The 17,883-nt window shown below is 42.6% G+C and overlaps 1 protein-coding gene across 3 annotated transcripts in view; it reads right to left on the bottom strand.

Annotated features, from left to right (window-relative positions):
* EZH2 (enhancer of zeste 2 polycomb repressive complex 2 subunit) overlaps nucleotides 1-17,525 on the bottom strand; it is a 129,745-nt gene extending 112,220 nt beyond the window's left edge. For 2 of the 3 annotated variants that reach the window (XM_015817501.1, XM_015817502.1), the window contains exon 1: nucleotides 17,385-17,525. The gene's annotated coding sequence lies outside the window, so the exon portion shown is untranslated. Of the gene's footprint in view, nucleotides 1-17,380 lie in introns of all 3 variants that reach the window. The other variant, XM_015817503.1, reaches the window with a different exon arrangement.
* Between the last annotated feature and the right edge of the window lie 358 nt (nucleotides 17,526-17,883).

Here is a 17,883-nt window from a genome sequence, read left to right as displayed (position 1 = left end):
CCCATTTCAACCGAATATTTACTAAACTTTACAAAATCATTTATTCCAAAAAGTATACCAAATTAGCACAGTATATACGAACTGTTGCAAGGATATTATATGCCTTTTATTGGAATAAATATTTGGTCTCTTTTATGGAAGAATGGTTAAAGTATATACCGATGTATAGAAGAACCTTGTATCTCAAAAATAAATCTGACACAGAATTTAATAAAAACTGGAAACCACTCGATGTCAACATAATTCAATATACAAATCTGTACTATAGGAAGTCCTCACTTAATGACCACTTGTTCAGCAACCATTCAAAGTAACAACAATGCTGAACAAGGTGACTTACAACTGGTTCTTGTACTTGCAGCTGTTGCATCATCCCCATGGTCACATGATAACAATTGAGACACTCAGAAACTGATTCACAATCACAATGTTTAAATATCTGTACAGCTTCTCAATCACCCATTGTCCCAAAGGTGCTTTTCCAAAAGGCAACTGGACATTCTTGGTTTTTTGCCTTGAAATCGTCTTGCTTCTCCTCCAAGAAGCTTCTTTAGTTTTGACTGAATGGTGGGGAATGGAAGGATTTATATTCTTTGTAGTCATCTGGTAGTTAGCACTCTGAGGATTGATCATTAGCTCTCTGAGAGTTGTTGAGGCCACTTGGGGGGAGGGGTATCTGTATCCTCAGTCATGTGTATCAAAGTGCAAATGGGTGTGGAAACTTCTTGAGACTGCTAAAATAATTGTGTTATAAACAGGAGATAGGTGGTATCATTTCCCTCCCCCTCTGTTGAGAGAGGGCTGTTCAATTTTAACATAGATGGCCTCTTTGACCTCTTTTAAACCAGTGGTCCTATCAGGAATGTGAACTTTGCTGTCTTCAAAAGACTGACCTTTGTCTTTCAGATGCAGATGGACTGCTGAATCTGTCCTGATGGTTTTGTTCTATGTTGTGCCATACATTTGCTTTGTTTCCCCAATGTACAGCTCTGCACATGTCTCACTGCATTGTATTGCATATACCACATTGCTCAGTTTACATCTGAGTGCTTTATCCTTTGGGTAGAGAAGCTTCTGCCTTGATCAAATATATCAAATAAGCCCTCAGAACTTGGAGCTATGCCAACTAGGCCTTCATCAAATCCAGAAAAAGATACAGTAGAAGCTCCTCCATAACAAAGAAGAGAACAACAAATGGAGCAATGTTGCTATTTCATACCCTACAGGAATATCTGAAAATCTCAGGAGGATTTTCAACTTAACACAACATACATGCACACCATAAAAGCAGAAGCTTCTCCACCCCAAGGATAAAACACTCAGATATAAATCCTTCTATTCTCCACCATTCAGTCAGAAGGGGCGTTGTCTTACCTGAATGCCTTTTCTCAGCATGACGATGGAGAATCCACCATAGATGGGTTGTCCTTTGTCTTCCTGCCTAGAGACTAAGTCAATCAATTTTTGCACGCCTCTTCCCCTGGCCCAGGAGCCCCTATTTTCGATAAAGGCGTAGTCATTGATGACATTACCCTGTGGTGGCTCAAATTCCCGACACAGGACCTGACGGACCTAAATGGGAGGGAGTGGGTTCTCCATCGTCATGCTGAGAAAAGGCGTTCAGGTAAGACAATGCCCCTTCTCCAGCATGACCGATGGAGAATCCACCATAGATGGGACATACCAAAGCCTCACTGTCCCTATGGGTGGGATGCCATCTGGGCCTGTGTCCCACTATCTGGTCGCCGAAGCAAATCTATCCCGGCTATAATGTCTCACAAGGGGATAGGGCAACGACCGCGTCACTGCCCTATAGGATTCCATGACCGACGCCTGTGTCGCCCACACCGCTGAGGGTGCAGCACAGCTAGTCGGGTGTGCGGTGATCCGACTGGGAACTGGTAAGGAGAACGCCAGGTACACCCCTGCCATGCAAGCCTTAAGCCATCTACCAATTGTGGAGGAAGGTGCCATCAGGCCCCCTGACGAGGGTTGGAGTGACTGGAGTGCAACAAGAAGGGCAACAAGAATTTGCAAACAAAGGTGCAGTACGCACAACATGCTGACCTAAGACTTGGCGAACGTCCAAGATGTGCCACTAATGTTCCAAGTCGTGAGATGGCTGAGGGCAAAAATCTGGCCGCACAAGCTTCAGCGCCCTGTGAACAAAGAAGTGAATTTGGGAACAAGGAGGGATCCAATCACAGGACCAACCTGTTGACATGTAAAATGCCTGAGGCATCCCTAAGAGACAGAGCTGTCAGTTCAGAACTGCACCAAGCTGATGTAACAGCCACGAAGAGGGCAACCTCAAGCCTGAGAAACTCAGAGTGTAGGACCCAACGGTTCAAATGAAGGTGAAGTGAGGGTCTGTTGGACCCTGGACAGAACTCAAAGGAGATATCTGTGAACCACGGGCGGTCCAGTTTTGGTCGTTCACTTGACAAGAGAACGCATCATGGGATGCTGAGCCAAGGACTCAGAATTGTTTTATGTAAGCACCATGGGCGGAGCAACACCTGCAGACCAGTCTGCAGATTGTATTGGGCATCAGGCCCCTCTTGAGCCCTTCCAACAGATGATCCAAAATCTTTGGAATCGTTATCATCGATGGGCTCAACTGTTGCTCCCCACATCGGGTAAGACATTTTCCCATGTGGAATCATAATTAGATGAAGGCCTTCTTTAAGCCCGAATCACAGTAATGACCTCTTGACGAGTAGGACTCTTGTGTCAGGAGCCATCGATCAAATGCCAGGCTGTCAATCGGAGCCACTGGGCTCAAGGAGTTGGAGAATCCCCTGGCTGAAGTAGATCCAGCCTGGGGGTATCCTCTACAGAGGAGGGATTGGAGGACCCACAAGTTCAGCAACCCGTGTGGAGTAACCGGCATCACCCTGTTCGTTCCTGCAGTATCTTACAGATAACTGCCTGGTTCAGAGGAAGCGTAGGGAAAGCCAATAACAGACCTCCGGCCACGGCCTGTGGAGGGAATCTGCCCTTTCCGCCCTAGGAGATGGGAACGGGGGGAGAACCACGGGAACTGAGAATTCACCGGAGTAATATACAAACCAGTACTGGAGATCCAAAACTCTCCAATATCTCCCTGAAGAGATCTGGATGCAGGCTCTGTGAGCCACAGTGAATCACCGTCGCCCTGCTCAAGAAACCCGCCTGCCGATTCGCCCTTTCTCAAAGGGTGCTCGGCCTGAGAGAGGAGAGGTTGGTCTCAACTCAGGTTCCGAATAACTGGGCTTCAGCCCTAAGGCACCTGGAACAGGTGTCCCCTTGTCGGTTGCCATGGTCTTTCGCCGTCACGTTGTCCGTGAGGACTAGGACGTGTTATCTTGCCACTGCACTGCGGCAGTGGCTTAGAGCCAGGTATATAGTTCCGAGCTTCAACCAGTTTATGTTATGCTTCAGGGCTAATTGGGAGCACCAGCCCTGAGCCAGCTGTGCTCGCAAGTGCGTTCTCCAGCCAACAAGCTGGCATCCAAGCTCAGGATGAGCCGGGTAGGCTCCTTGAACAAAGTTCCCCTTGGCTATCGCTGTGGAGATCCACCACTGGAAGGATCATAGGGTCTGAGACAGAACCCATACCCTTGGGTTGGGGGGGACTCGTGCCTGGCCTCTGGAGCGGAAACCAGAATCATAGCAGGTTCCTGGAATGTATTCTGGTCCCAGGCACTATCGCTATGCAGGAAATCAGATTTCCAAATAATTGGGAAGCATAGCCAGGGCAGCTACCCGCTCCCCTTATACCTGGATGACCAGGGATTGGATGCAGTGTAGACGTTCCCGAGATAGGTAGACCTCACACCTTCTGTGTCTCTTCACCGCGCCCCAGCGAAGGAGGCGGGTGGAGGGAACTGTCTGGCTCTTCCTAAATGTACTGAAAACCCCATGACTTGAAGGGTCCTGACAGACAATGGCAGGCCTAACAGAGCCGACTGAACCAAGGAAGATGGAACGAAGATATCGACCAAATAGTACTAGATATGCCCTGGACGGTCCTTAAATGCGCGATCAGCGCCGCCACGGCCCTATAAGTATCCTGAGGGCCGAGAGGCCGAAGAGTAGGGCCCTACAATGAAGTGTTGGCCTGCGTAGCAGCACCTGAGGAAATGTCGGATTGGAGCATTCATGCCTGAACCTGCCGTATGCCAAGTGAGTATTTAATCCCTTTAACTTCGAGGATTGAGGTGCATTGTTGTCTGCACTGCATCGTTGTCTGCCCTTGTATCATTGTCTTCCATCGTAATCAGAGATATCTCGGTGGTGGCCGAGAGAGATCTCAAGGAGACGTCTCAGTGGTGTGCTGAGAGGGGTCTCAATAGTAAGGAGCAGAATACTTATAGCGGTAGGACCACTCGATGGAATGCACAGTTGTACTCAAGGGCTAAACGTGGCTGCGGGACCAAATTAATGGTACTGCCTTCACTCATGTAGTGCTCCTGATGGCAGCAGGACCAGTAAGAGCACGTCCCGTGCTCTGATCAGTGTCGCCATGGTGGTAAAACCTAAGTTCAACGGTACAGTCAGCTCGCAAGTGATTCACTTAGTGACGTGAAGGCAAACTTGATGGGCACGGTCAGCACACTAGTCCTAGCTAGTGGCGATAGGACAAACCTAATTGCACGTCCACCATACCTTCTCCTGTCAGGATAAGGAGGTAGCTCATGCTAGACCGGGAACTTGTGCGAGCCCAAGATAGCAGAAGTTATGCTCGCCTCCTTATATAAGTCCAAAGCCCTGAGGCCTGAAGGACCCAACGAAGGGAAGGAGACTAGGCAGATTTGAGGCAAGGAGGGCTGAGTTGAATGGAGTCCGAACCTTGCTGTAACCATTAAGCAGTAGTCAAATGCCTAGCGATTTGTGTTTCTGTAGTAGGCCGAACCCTCGTCGCAGACTCAGACATCTGAAGACCAGGCCCTTTGCTGGAAGGGGCCATGGAGAATTGTTGCAGTAAGGCCTGGTGCCTGTTGACTTCCCTCCCAACAGCCGCAGAGCTTCTTGCCCGAAATAGTTTGGCCTTGAGCTCCCAGATTGCAAATAAGCTATATCTCAGTGGTGAGCTGAGAGGGATCTCAACAGTAAGAGGCCAAGGGCTGGATAGTGGTGATGGCTGCAATAGCCGGCGCACTCACGATCCATATAGTGGCTGTGAACCAACCTAATGGAAATAGCCCGTACATGAAAGTCTAGTAGTGGTTGTAAGGCCAACTCAATGGCCATGGCCAGTCCTGTGTGATCCACTCAGTGACAGCAAGACCAACTTAATGTTATCGGCCAGCACATGTGAAAACCACTTAATGGTTGTAAGCCAAATTAAATGTTGTGGACAGCCCAATTGTTTCCTTTTGAGGTGGCAAGATCACCTTAACAGCAAGGTTATAAAAGGGAGGAAGTCTTTAACCCAGATGCAGCTACACTCTATCGTTTTGTGTCTCGGAGAATTGTTTCTCTAAGGCCTGGAGCCTCCTGCTGGCTTCCTTTTCAGCTGCCTTAGAAGATTTCCTGATAGAAATAGCCTTGGTCTATTGGCCGCCTCCTGTTTGGAGAACTTGGAACTTCCTTTTTGTGAAAGTGCAGAGAGGCATTCTCTGAAGTCTGAGATGTCTGAGATGTCTACCATCGCAATCAGAGAGATCCCAGTGATGAGCTAAGAGGGATCTCAATAGTAAGGAGCAAAGTACTGATAGTGGCAGGGCCACTCAATGTAAGAAACAGTGTACTCAAGGTTCCAACATGACTGTAGAACCAATTAATGGTGCTGCCCTCACCCATGCGATGCTCCTGATGAGTAGTTTACTTAGTGGCGTGTTCTCACTTAGCGACGGCAAGTAGGACCAGTAAGAGCACGTCCTGCTCTGGTCAATCCAACTGTGATGACAAGACCAACTGAATGGTAAAAGCCAGTTCACAAGTAGTTCACTTAGTGACGTGTATCTCACTTAGTGACGGCAAATAGGACCAGTAAGAGTGCGTCCTGCTCTGGTTAATTCAACTGTGGTGGCAAAACCAACTGAATGGTAACAGCCAGTTCACAAATAGTTCACTTAGTGACGTGGGTCTCACTTAGTGACAGTGAGACCAACTCAAGGGTAACCACCAAACTTACATGTGTTTCACTTAGTGATGGCAGGACCAACTCAATGGTAACAGCCAAACTTACATGTATTTCGCTTAGTGACGGCAAGACCAACTCAAAGGTAACAGTCAAGTCACATGTGGTTCACGGTGACAAGACCACTCGATGGTAACAGTCAAGTCACATGTAGTTCATTTAGTGACGGCAAAACCAACTCAATGGTAAGATCCAATGCACATGTAGTTCACTTAGTGACGGTAAGACCAACTCAATGGTAACAGTTCACGTGTAGTTCACTTAGTGACGGCAAGGCCAATTCAATGGTAACAGTCAGGTCGCATGTGCTTCACTTAGTGGCGGGTAACAGCCAGCACACTTCACATTCAGAGTGGTCGTGAGACCCTGCTTCCAAGAAGGCGGCTTTGCCTCTGCTGCCTCTGCTTGCAGGCCTGAACGCCAGAGGCTGAATAGAAATTAGCATATAGATTGAATTGAACTAAAGTGGCAGCTATGTTGAATCCATACTAGATGCAATCATTAGTCCCCTTTTAGATGTAAATAGGCAATGATATTGGGCGACCGCTGCAGGCAAAACGAAAGAAAGCATCTCCAAGAGAAAAAAACCCCACAATCGCTGCCTCCCCTGCAGCATGGCAAAAACAAAAGAAGTGACTCTAGCCGACGGACGGGGGCAGCCAACAACGAACGATCCGAAATCGCTTGAGAACCTGCAACGACAGGCCTCCACATGCTCCCAAACAATGCGACAAAAGCAAGCGAACAAGGGAAATGATCGCACCTCCACGAGGCATCCGCCGGCGCCCACTAAACAGGCTGCCTACCAGGGTGAGTTGGAGGCTCCTATATGGAGCCTCAATCCCTTAAATGGAGCAATTTAATGCTGCGCTATTAAGGCACAGCGACTGAAGAAAAATCCACCATAGATGGAAATGTAAAAGGGAATACTACCTGATCTCTCTCTATCTAAAGACTGAGCCAATCTTACCACGTCTCGTTATGGCGAAGACTAAGTCGAAAACTGGGGCTCCTGGGCCAGGGGAAGAGGCGTGGCAAAAGTTGATTGACTTAGTCTCTAGGCAGGAAGACAAAGGACAAACCATCTATGGTGGATTCTCCATCGGTCATGCTGGAGAACTGAAGCTTTTTGAATGAACAAAATGTTTTTAAGGAAAAAATCAAGTCCAGTTGTCTTTTGGAAAAGAATCTTTGGAACAGTCACAATGGTTGCATGGTCCCACAGTCACAGGATCACCATATGCGACCTTCATTGCTGATTTCCAAGAAACAAAATCAGTAAGGAAGCTGGCAGAAGGTCATAAATGACAGTCACATGATGCTGTGCTTACTGACTCAGAAAATTCATTTAATGCTAGCAACCAAAATTGCTGCAACTACCATTATAAGTTGCTATGGTCACATGACACTACATTTTATGGCCATGTCACTTAAGGATAGAGTTCCCAATTACCATAAACAAGCAAATATTACCTTTATATTAAAAGTTGGGTTTCTTTCTAAACACAAAATTTTACTTTTTATAGGATTTCTAGGATATTTTCATTCCAGTCTGATGAAAAAACACTAAATACAGAATTCAATTTTTATTCATTTAATTGACATGCCATCTAATCTACTCAGGAAATGATCTGAGATAAAGTTAGTCTGGAAAAATTATTTTTGATAAATCCATGCCATCTTCATAACATTACAACTTTGTCTTACAAAGATCTTACCTTTTTAGATATGTAAAAATTTAGATAGGAATAACTTTTTTTTAGTTTATTAGAATTGCTGTATTTTCTAAGTATAAGAATCGTGTTTGACTACATTCCACAGTAGTTTTCCTTAAATAACTTAACCATTACATGGGTTATTTTCCCCTGATAATCCTGCAATTTCCATTTTCTTGACTAGACTTTAAGTAATTATCAAGTCAAATATTGGTTCTTGGTTCTCCGAAGGAAAAAGTCAGCATCAAAGCAATTTAGGAATAACTGCAAGGGCCATGCTTTTCAGAACTGAATTCCAAACATGTGTCACCACATGCTTCATACCTTCAGACACCAGTAGAATTGTTATTACTCTTTCTTTCTGGCTAATCGTTTACATCCAAAATATTTAACCACCCTGAAATGTGACTCAAGATAAGATCCCATTATTACATTTCCATTTTCTTCTATAGCACATAAGCACTTATCTGAAGATTTTCCTTTAGAATATCTATCTCTAATCCCATGGGATATAGTTTAAAGCCCTTCTCATCACGCTCACCATAGTTAAGCCAGTTTTCTTTTAACAGATAAAAACATCTCATATCTGCAGTCCATGATCCAGATAATTAAGGCCATGGTCCCCAAAATCAAGTATCATCACTAACATATCCACAGTCATTCACTTGTAATATAATTCTCTCTCTTCCAGTATTTTTCCATAAACTGGGAAGGTGGATAATAAACTATTCATAACTTTTCTTCCTAGATCTTCTTTGCAGTATCTTTTGTCCATGTAATTAATAATTGCCAGAGGATTTGATAAAGAGTTGAAAATAGTTTTGTTGCTCACTTGGCCCCTGCTTTTGCTTCAAAATGGGTGAAATCCAGGGCTTTTTTTGTCATAGAACACCCAGAACGGAGTTCCGGCACCTTTTTTGGATGGAACCTTGTAGGGTAGGCAAGGCAGGTTGTTTGACATGTGTGAGTTCCGACACTTTTTTTTTTTTTTTACAAAAAAAGCACTGGTGAAATCATTCTATATTTATTTTGATTCCTCATAATAATCACTCTCTGCCCTCTTTAGGAAGCTGTATCTCCGATACCCTTCAACGATACACTGTCTTTGTTGCCTACACTGCACTATAGTTTATGTTAAAAGCTCAAATCTTATGTCATCTGCAAAGATCCTTCAGGCATTTCTAAGTTTTAATAAGGTCTTGTCACTTGCTTCTTATACATTGGACCTGCCTCTTTGATTCTCTTACTTATGTAGAGGTGTTTCCTCTTGTTACTATGACAATTGCTTCTTTATCTAATAAATTTCTACTCTTTAGTATAATTATTTGCTTCTCACATCTTTTGGCTTTTCTTCAAATATTACTACAAACTTTCAAATATGTGCCTGGTTGTTTGCAAAAACCCAAAATATGCCACATGCATATTTTGTCTTCACTATTGTTTAAAGCATCTTTTCAAGTTAATTAAGTTGAGCACTGCTGATGAGACCTCCATTAAAGCTCCAAGAGAAGGCCATTTTTTCTTACTGGATCTGACATCTGACAATCTGACTTAGAAGATCTATAATTTTTTAGACAACTTACTGAAGCATCAATTCATTGATCAAACATTGCTTGAAAATGATTGCTAGGAATAGAGACATTACATGACCATATAATATACATAACTTTATGTTATGAAAGGATTAACATGCTTTATGTGCTTTTCAAATCTATTTGTAAAGCAAGCACATAGACCAGTGATGGCGAACTTATGGCACGCGTGCCAGAGGCGGCACTCAGAGCCCTCTCTGTGGGCATGCATGCCATGCCCCAGAGATGGCAATCGTCCCTCTTCAACCAGTCACCCGCTAACTCGCCAAGGTCCCACATGGCCGGATGCATCCCAGCACGGCTGGCTTCCCTCCCATCCCATCCCTCCTGGCCTCACATGCTCTCCTTTTCGTAGACATAACCCACTGCATCACCTCCTCAGCTGTCGGCTGTCCGTCCAGCTCAGAGGCGGCTTCTCTAAACTGCTGGCGGCAGGCTGTGGAGCCCCAGAGTGCACTGGTCAAGGGGCTGGCAGGCTGTGGCTGCTGATGGACACTATTGGCTCTGTGTGTGGGGGCCGATGGTGTCAGGCAGCAGTCGCCCTGGCCCTGCCTCACCTTGCCCTGAGACAATGGCACCCCCGCCCTGCCTCGCCTCGTCTTGCCTCGCCTCACCCTGCAGGATGAGCCTCCTGCCCACCGCCCCACCTGCCAGAGACCCCCTGGATCTCCCCCAACCCTGCCCGGCCCCCACAGGTGTCCCTCCCCACGAGCAACAGAGGTGACCACGCCCACCTTGGCCACACCCATCCAGTCTGTCATGACTACCACAGCCAAGCCCAGCCAGTGGGCCATGCCCACCTGGCACCCGGCAATAAATAAGTGGGTTTGGGGTTGCAGTTTGGGCACTAAAAGGTTTGCCATCACTGACATAGACTAATTTCTTATAATTTTTTTAAAAGTTTTTTTTTTCAGTACAAATTATTGACATGTTGATGAAATCACTGTACCTATATTCAGTTACATATGTATGATAAATCCTTAATTTCGTTCTTTCAGGGCAATTAGTGTTAGCTCAGAAACACAGATGTTAATAGGCAAAGACCAAAAAACCAAAGAGGGAATATGCCTACATTTAATTTAGACAAATACTATTTACTATATTCCTCCATAACTTTCTAACTTGCAAATCATCTTTGCTTCCATTTCTTCCATACAATTTGTGTATTCTTTTGTACTTTATTCTGTATAAATTTATACTTTCATACACAGTAATAAAACTCTAGATAACATTAATGTACACTTTCTGACATGTATCTTAATTTTTTTCCATTATTAAACCTATCCTTCACTTCCACAATCCAACTCCAAAATACCAGGACACTTTCGTTTAAATTTATGATGTTCTTCCCTTTCTCTTAGTTTTATACACTCACAATCTATCCTCTATTCTTCTTTCATTTAATTAAGTTATTCTATTTTGCCTTTATTCTCTTGTATTCCCTGGCAATCTTCTTCATGATAGGCAACTAGATTGCCAATCATAAGTCATATCCTTTTCATATGTAATGTTTATTGGGTAAGATTTCGGTGAGCCTTAACTTAGTTGTCCAGTTTACCAGAAGCATAACTCATTTTTACCCAAGTCTCCTCATTCTAGTTTAAGCAAGCTTGATTCTCTAATTAAGCAACTTTCTAGAAAGTCAGCATATTATTATTCATATCTCATTACCTAAAAGGTATAGGCAGGCATGTAAGTCAGGAATTTTCAGTTTTTTCATGCCATAGAACTTGGTAGTTAAAAAGAAAGTATCAGAACCTCTGATCAGCTGGCACTGCTTAGTGATAGAAACTTGGCAATAAAAAACTTGATATAATTTATACTAATTTATGTATTAAAATTATCAGAACTGCATAAAAATGCATGCATCAGTTACTCCATTTATTCCAAGTATACAAATATACAAATTTAACTATTTCGATGTACAAAAATTAAAACTTGAATTTCACAATTACTCAGGAAATCAATAAATGTTCTGACCAAATAAATCAATATTCAGTGACTGTTTTTCTTCAAAAAAATTATTACAGATAGCCGTGGCTGCATTCCAGAGAATTTTTGTTAACTTAATTTCTCTAAAACCTTATCAAAATCTTTTTTTTTTTTTTTGCATTATGATGTGATCTACTTTGGTCGTTTACTTCTTAATTGCTCCCTCCTTTTGCAATATCTGTGGTATTCACTTTAGTGAACCGAGCCCAGTGGTGGCAAACCTATGGCAGGAGGTGGAGTGGGGGCAGGTTTGGGGCACTCGGTCTCTAAAAGATTCACCATCACTGACCTAGCCATATCACTGCAATGGCTGGATACTGAATTTAGGCAGATAATAACATTTTTAAAATCCATATGTTCTATTTTATCAATGACAATATTTGTCACTCAGGACGGTAAAAGTTAATACTTTCCTCTATTTCCATTGCTCTGATAGATGAAAGCAAACATATATTTAAAAAGAACTATAGTAGATTAAAAACCCAAAACTATTTAACTTGTTTTATTTCAATCTATTGCGGTGTTCCTAGACTTTGATGAATTACAACTTCAGCAACTTTAGGCAGAATGACCAGTACAAAAGGATGCTGGTAATACAGTTCAGCAATCTTTAGAGATTGATGGTTCTCTGCTTGGGTTTTGGTATTTCATTTTTTGACAAAGTATCTTTTATGCTTGTCAAATGTGATTGTAATGTAGTAAGATAAAGTTTAAAAAAAATCCACAAGTTTGAAAAATTCTTAAGGAAGTACAGTGAGGAAAAAATTATTTGATCCCCTGCTGATTTTGTAGGTTTGTCCACTGACAAAGAAATGATCAGTCTATAATTGTAATGGTAGGTTTATTTTAACAGTGAAAGACAGAATAACAACAAAAAAATCCAGAAAAACACATTTTAAAAAAGTTATAAATTGATTTGCATTTTAATGAGTGAAATAAGTATTTGATCCCCTATTGATCAGCAAGATTTCTGGCTCCCAGGTGTCTTTTATATAGGTAACGAGCTGAGATTAGGAGCAGTCTCTTAAAGGGAGTGCTCCTAATCTCATCTTGTTACCGGTATAAAAGACACCTGTCCACGGAAGCAATCAATCAGATTCCAAACTCTCCACCATGGCCAATACCAAGGAGTCTGTCCAAGGATGTCAGCGACAAGAATGTACACCTACACAAGGCTGGAATGGGCTACAACAGGGATCCCCAACCCCTGGTCCATGGACCAGTACCGGGCTGTGGCATGCCAGCAAACAGTCCGCACAAACAAGCAAAGCCCCATCTGGGGGATGCAGGCAGCACACAAAACCACGCCCCTTCAGTCCATGGAAAAACCTCTCTCCACGGAATCGGTCCCTGGTGCCCAAAAAGTTGGAGACCTCTGGGCTACAAGACTATCACCAAGCAGCTTGGTGAGGTGACAATAGTTGGTGTGATTATTCCCAAATGGAAGAAACACAAAATAACTGTCAATCTCCCTCAGTCAGGAGCTGCATGCACAATCTCACCTCGAGGAGTTTCAATGATCATGAAAACGGTGAGGAATCAGCCCAGAACTACACTGGAGGATCTTGTCAATGATCTCAAGACAGCTGGGACAATAGTCACCAAGAAAACAATTGGTAACACACTACCCCATGAAGGACTGAAATCCTGCAACACCTGCAAGGTCCCCCTGCTAAAGAAAACACATGTACATGCCCATCTGAAGTTTGTCAATGAACAACTGAATGATTCAGAGGAGAACTGGGTGAAAGTGTTGTGGTCAGATGAGACCAAAATCAAGCTCTTTGGCATCAACTCAACTTGCTGTGTTTGAAGGAGGAGGAATGCTGCTTATGATCCCAAGAATACCATTCTCACCGTCAAATATGGAGGTGGAAACATTATGCTTTGGGGGTGTTTTTCTGCTAAGGGGACAGGACAACTTCACCACATCAAAGGGACAATGGATAGGGCCATGTACCGTCAAATCCTGGGTGAGAACCTCCTTCCCTCAGCCAGGGCATTGAAAATGGGTCGTAGATGGGTATTCCAGCATGACAATGACCCAAGACAATAAAGGAGTGGCTCAAGAAGAAGTCCTGGAGTGGCCTAGCCAGTCTCCAGATCTAATCCCATAGAAAATCTGTGGAGGGAGCTGAAGGTTCAAACTGCCAAACATCAGCCTCGAAACCTTAATGACTTGGAGAAAATCTACAAAGAGGAGTGGGACAAAATCCCTCCTGAGATGTGTGCAAACCTGGTGGGCCAACTACAAAAAACGTCTGACCTCTGTGATTGGCAACAAGTGTTTTGCCATCAAGTACTAAGTCATGTTTTGCAAAGGGGTCAAATACTTATTTCACTCATTAAAATGCAAATCAATTTATAACTTTTTTGAAATGTGTTTTTCTGGATTTTTTTGTCGTTATTCTGTCTCTCTCTGTTAAAATAAACCTACCATTAAAATTATAGACTGATCATTTCTTTGTCAGTGGGCAAACATACAAAATCAGCAGGGGATCAAATATTTTTTCCCTCACTGTATCTGATTTAATTCTGATTATATTGTATCAATAAATACTGACAACTCACATATGTCTGTACAAAAACAGTAACAGTGGACCAATACGTATGTTAAAACAAATATTATTTATTTGATAATAGCCATCCCACTCCAAACGACAGTACTTATTGATGCTAATGTGAAGGGATACTACAGTAAAGAGCTGTATCATTTATTTTACAAAAAGAAAGCCAAAATAAAGAAGCCAAGTATGTAAAACTAAATACATTTTATGATTCAATAGCTGGTAGAAACACCTTTAGCAGCAATAACTTGAATTGTTTTCTGTATGACTTTATCAGTCTTTCACATTGTTGTGGAGGAATTTTGATCCACTCTTCTTTATAACATTGCTTCACTTCATTGAGGTTTGTGGGTATTTGTTTATGCACAGCTCTCTTGAGGTACTGCCACAGCATTTCAATCAGGTTGAGGTCTGGACTTTGACTGCGCCATTGTAACACCTTGATTCTTTTCTTTTTCAGCCATTCTGTTATAGATTTGCTGGTGTGCTTGGGATCATTGTTCTGTTGCAAGATCCAATGTCAGCCAAGCTCTAGCTGTCAGACAGATGACCTCACACTTGACTCTAGAATACTTTAATATACAGAGTTCATGGTTTACTCAATGACTGCAAGGTTTCCAGGTCTTCTGGCTACAAAACAAGCCCAAATCATCACTCCTCCACCACTGTGCTTGACAATTGGTATGTTTGTGCTAAGTTGTGTTTGGTTTTGGTCAAACATGGCACTGTGCATTATCACCTAATATCTCCACTTTGGTCTCCTCTGTCCAAATGACAGCATTCCAGAAGTCTTGTGATTTGTTCACATGCAACTTTGCAAACCTAAGTGATATTGCCATGTTCTTTTAGAGAGAAGTCTTTCTCCTAGCAATCCTTCCAAATAAACCAGACTTGTTCAGTCTTTTTCTAATTGTACTGTCATGAAGCTTAACATTTAACTGAGGCCCCAAGTCTGCGATGTAACTCTTGGATTTTTTTTCAATCTGAGTCTTGCACAGTCTGACCTTATGGTGAATTTTCTGGGATATCCACTCTTAGGAAGATTGGCAATTGTCTTGAATGTTCTCTATTTGTGAATAATCTTCCTCACTGTAGAATAATGGACTTTAAATTGTTTGGAAATGTCCTTATAACCTTTTCCAGATTGATGGGCAGCAACAATTCCTTTTCTAAGATCATTGCTGATGTCTTTACTCTTTGGCATTGTGTTAATACACACCTCAATACTGGAGACCAGCAAACTCCTAAAATTTTGGCTTTTATAGAGGTAGTTACGCTTGCTGATGATCAATTGATCAAGGGCACTTCATTAGCAACACCTGGCTGCTAGATAGTCTTTCCATACTTATTGAAGCAAAAAGGGTGTACGATTACTTCAAGTTATTGCTGCTAAAGGTTTTTCTACAAGCTGTTGAATCATAAGGTGTATTTAATTTTACACACTAGTTGATTTTTACTATGTCCTAAGTAAAACCATAGAATTCAGAGGGTGTATTTCCTTTTACACATGACTGTAGACAAGGCTTTTTCAATATAATTATTGCAGAAGGCATTTACCTAAACAATAATGACTTTAGTCAGGTAAACATAACTTTTAAAGGTCTTGCTCATTTTATTCATAATCATTTAATAATTTCAAATTTTAATCCTATTACAGCCACAAAATACTGCAAAGAAAAATAACAATTTTCTTTCTTAAAGCAAACCTTTGTAGGTTATATGCTGTAGTGAGCTACATAGCAGTATCAATTTCATATAGTAAGCAGAGCTGCTGGTGATCATATAAATCAACTGGAAGTTTTTAGATCAATTTCAAAAAATCTGCTAATTAAGTAAACAGTTCAAAAGAAACAATCTTATAAATATGCAAATATTTACAAAAACTTTAAGTGGCACTTCTTAAATGAGATTCTGTTACAGTACAGTACAAAATGTTATTTCCAACACAGTACATACTGAGACATAGCCAGGGATTATCTGAAATAAACAATACTTCCATTGATAAAATATTCTTAGCAAAAATCCATTATGGGCCAAAATTGTTCAGGGTAATCACTGTCTGCCATATTGCAATCTGCTTACAAAATCTGGGTATTTTAATATTAGCAGTTTAAATATTGTTATTTAAATCAGAAATGAACTGAAGAAAGTCAGTATTTTATTGGTTTTTTTTACCAATACCGCCCCAGGATAGAGTTACTCATTCCTATTTGGAAGTCAATCTCTTCCACTCAAACATTTATTTCCAAATAGATATATACAAAATCACAGCTGGTATTTTTACATTTTGGAAATTATAATACTAAAACTTTTTCACTGGGAACTCATATTCCATTCCATTCCATTCCATACCCAGCTTATACAGAATAACATACAATTCAGAAGACTTAAAGCTCTTCTCTCTAGAACCTCCCTTTGGAAGTAATTTTCCTTTGTTAGCATTAAGTGAGAATTCTAGTGTTTCAATTAAATTATTTTGAATTCCCAGTAATTTACAAAGAGATCTTCCTTTCAAATAATTACTGCAGCCCAAAATAGAATGCTGTGAAGAGTATTGTTGGACTTGAGTAGAGAAGGACAGGAATACATTCTATCTCTAAAAATATAATCAGCTCTGCCCCTTCATTCTGCAAATTAGCTTCCGACTCTTCATTCATCTACCTATTTAATCACATTATTTTGTCTACAGATCTCAAAATACTTAGGTGATTCAGAAAGCACCAGTGTGAACAAAGTATACTTTTCATTCAGCACTTGTTCTCATCACATCCCAAGAGTTTGCACCTCTTTACAGTGTTCTTATAAAAAGCTAGTGCCTTAATTCTCATGAAGAAAATTGGCCGTGACAGGAAATTCAAATTTATCCTCTCACGATTCTTTAAATTCTCTTAAAATAACTGTCATACTGGATGCCACTGCCTAAATAATCACGTACTGCTTAGTTATGTGCTAGGTGCTGAACGAAGAAGTAAAATGACAATTTCGTCAATTCTGCTTCCCCGAAAACCACCTTTCCTTTCTCATAAATTCACTTCCACCCTATTATCTAATCTCCCGTACGCCCTCTCAGTCGACGCCCCCCCCCCATTTATCCTAATTTCTCCGCAGACTTGGTGTACCCTCACAGCCTCGCTTACCCTAGTAGAATTCCTTTCTTAATTCAAGCCCTACTGTATTCAACTAGAGGAGGGGCTTTCAGAGACACCTCTCCCAGGCTGCCCTTCGTAGGAAGCCCGCCCCTGTCGCCCTATAGACAACCCCCACCTTAACTTGCGTGTGTCCCATCCCCCGCCCCCAAGCACGACAAAGAGCCCCTGAGCGGGTGTGTCTTTCCCTTCGTCTACCCGTCGCCCGTTTACTCGTTAGCCCACTCCCTGGTAGTAGCACCTACTGCCGCCGGTGGCTTCCCGCCCACCGCGCTGCCTTTCACTTTCTCTCCGAGCGTCTGGTTCACTTCACTGATCTTCCTCGTCTTCTTGTCCCCAGCTTCGGACAACAGAGCGCCAAACCCCGCGGCGGCCCAATGGCCATCGCTCTCATTGGAGAAAACCTGCCGTCGTCAGGATTGGATATTTTTCCCTTCCCCGCCCAGCAGGGCCAGGCAGCTACCAATCGGCGGCAGAAGGAGGCAGTATCAGCAGCAATGGAGGGGTGGAGAATTCGCTTCTTCCCCCCCCCCCTACACGTGCGGGGCGGGAAAGGGAAAGAGAGGGAAGTTCTTTGTTCTCGCGCTGGCTGGCTAGAAGGGCTGGGAAGCTTTCTCCTTTTTCTCATTTCAAAAACTTAATACCCCCTCTTTACCGCCAAGTTCTGTCCCCGTATAACTCTGCGGGAATAGGTGGCTGAAGCGTGAAAAATCTTCCTTCTGAGCTGCGATCGGAGAAAGAAAA

Source organism: Protobothrops mucrosquamatus, unplaced genomic scaffold, assembly GCF_001527695.2.
Source record: "Protobothrops mucrosquamatus isolate PMUCROS unplaced genomic scaffold, P.Mucros_1.0 scaffold598, whole genome shotgun sequence".
Classification (NCBI taxonomy): Eukaryota; Metazoa; Chordata; class Lepidosauria; order Squamata; family Viperidae; genus Protobothrops; species Protobothrops mucrosquamatus.
The sequence above is the reverse complement of the archived record's forward strand: the minus strand, read 5'-3'. Positions and strand labels throughout refer to the sequence as shown.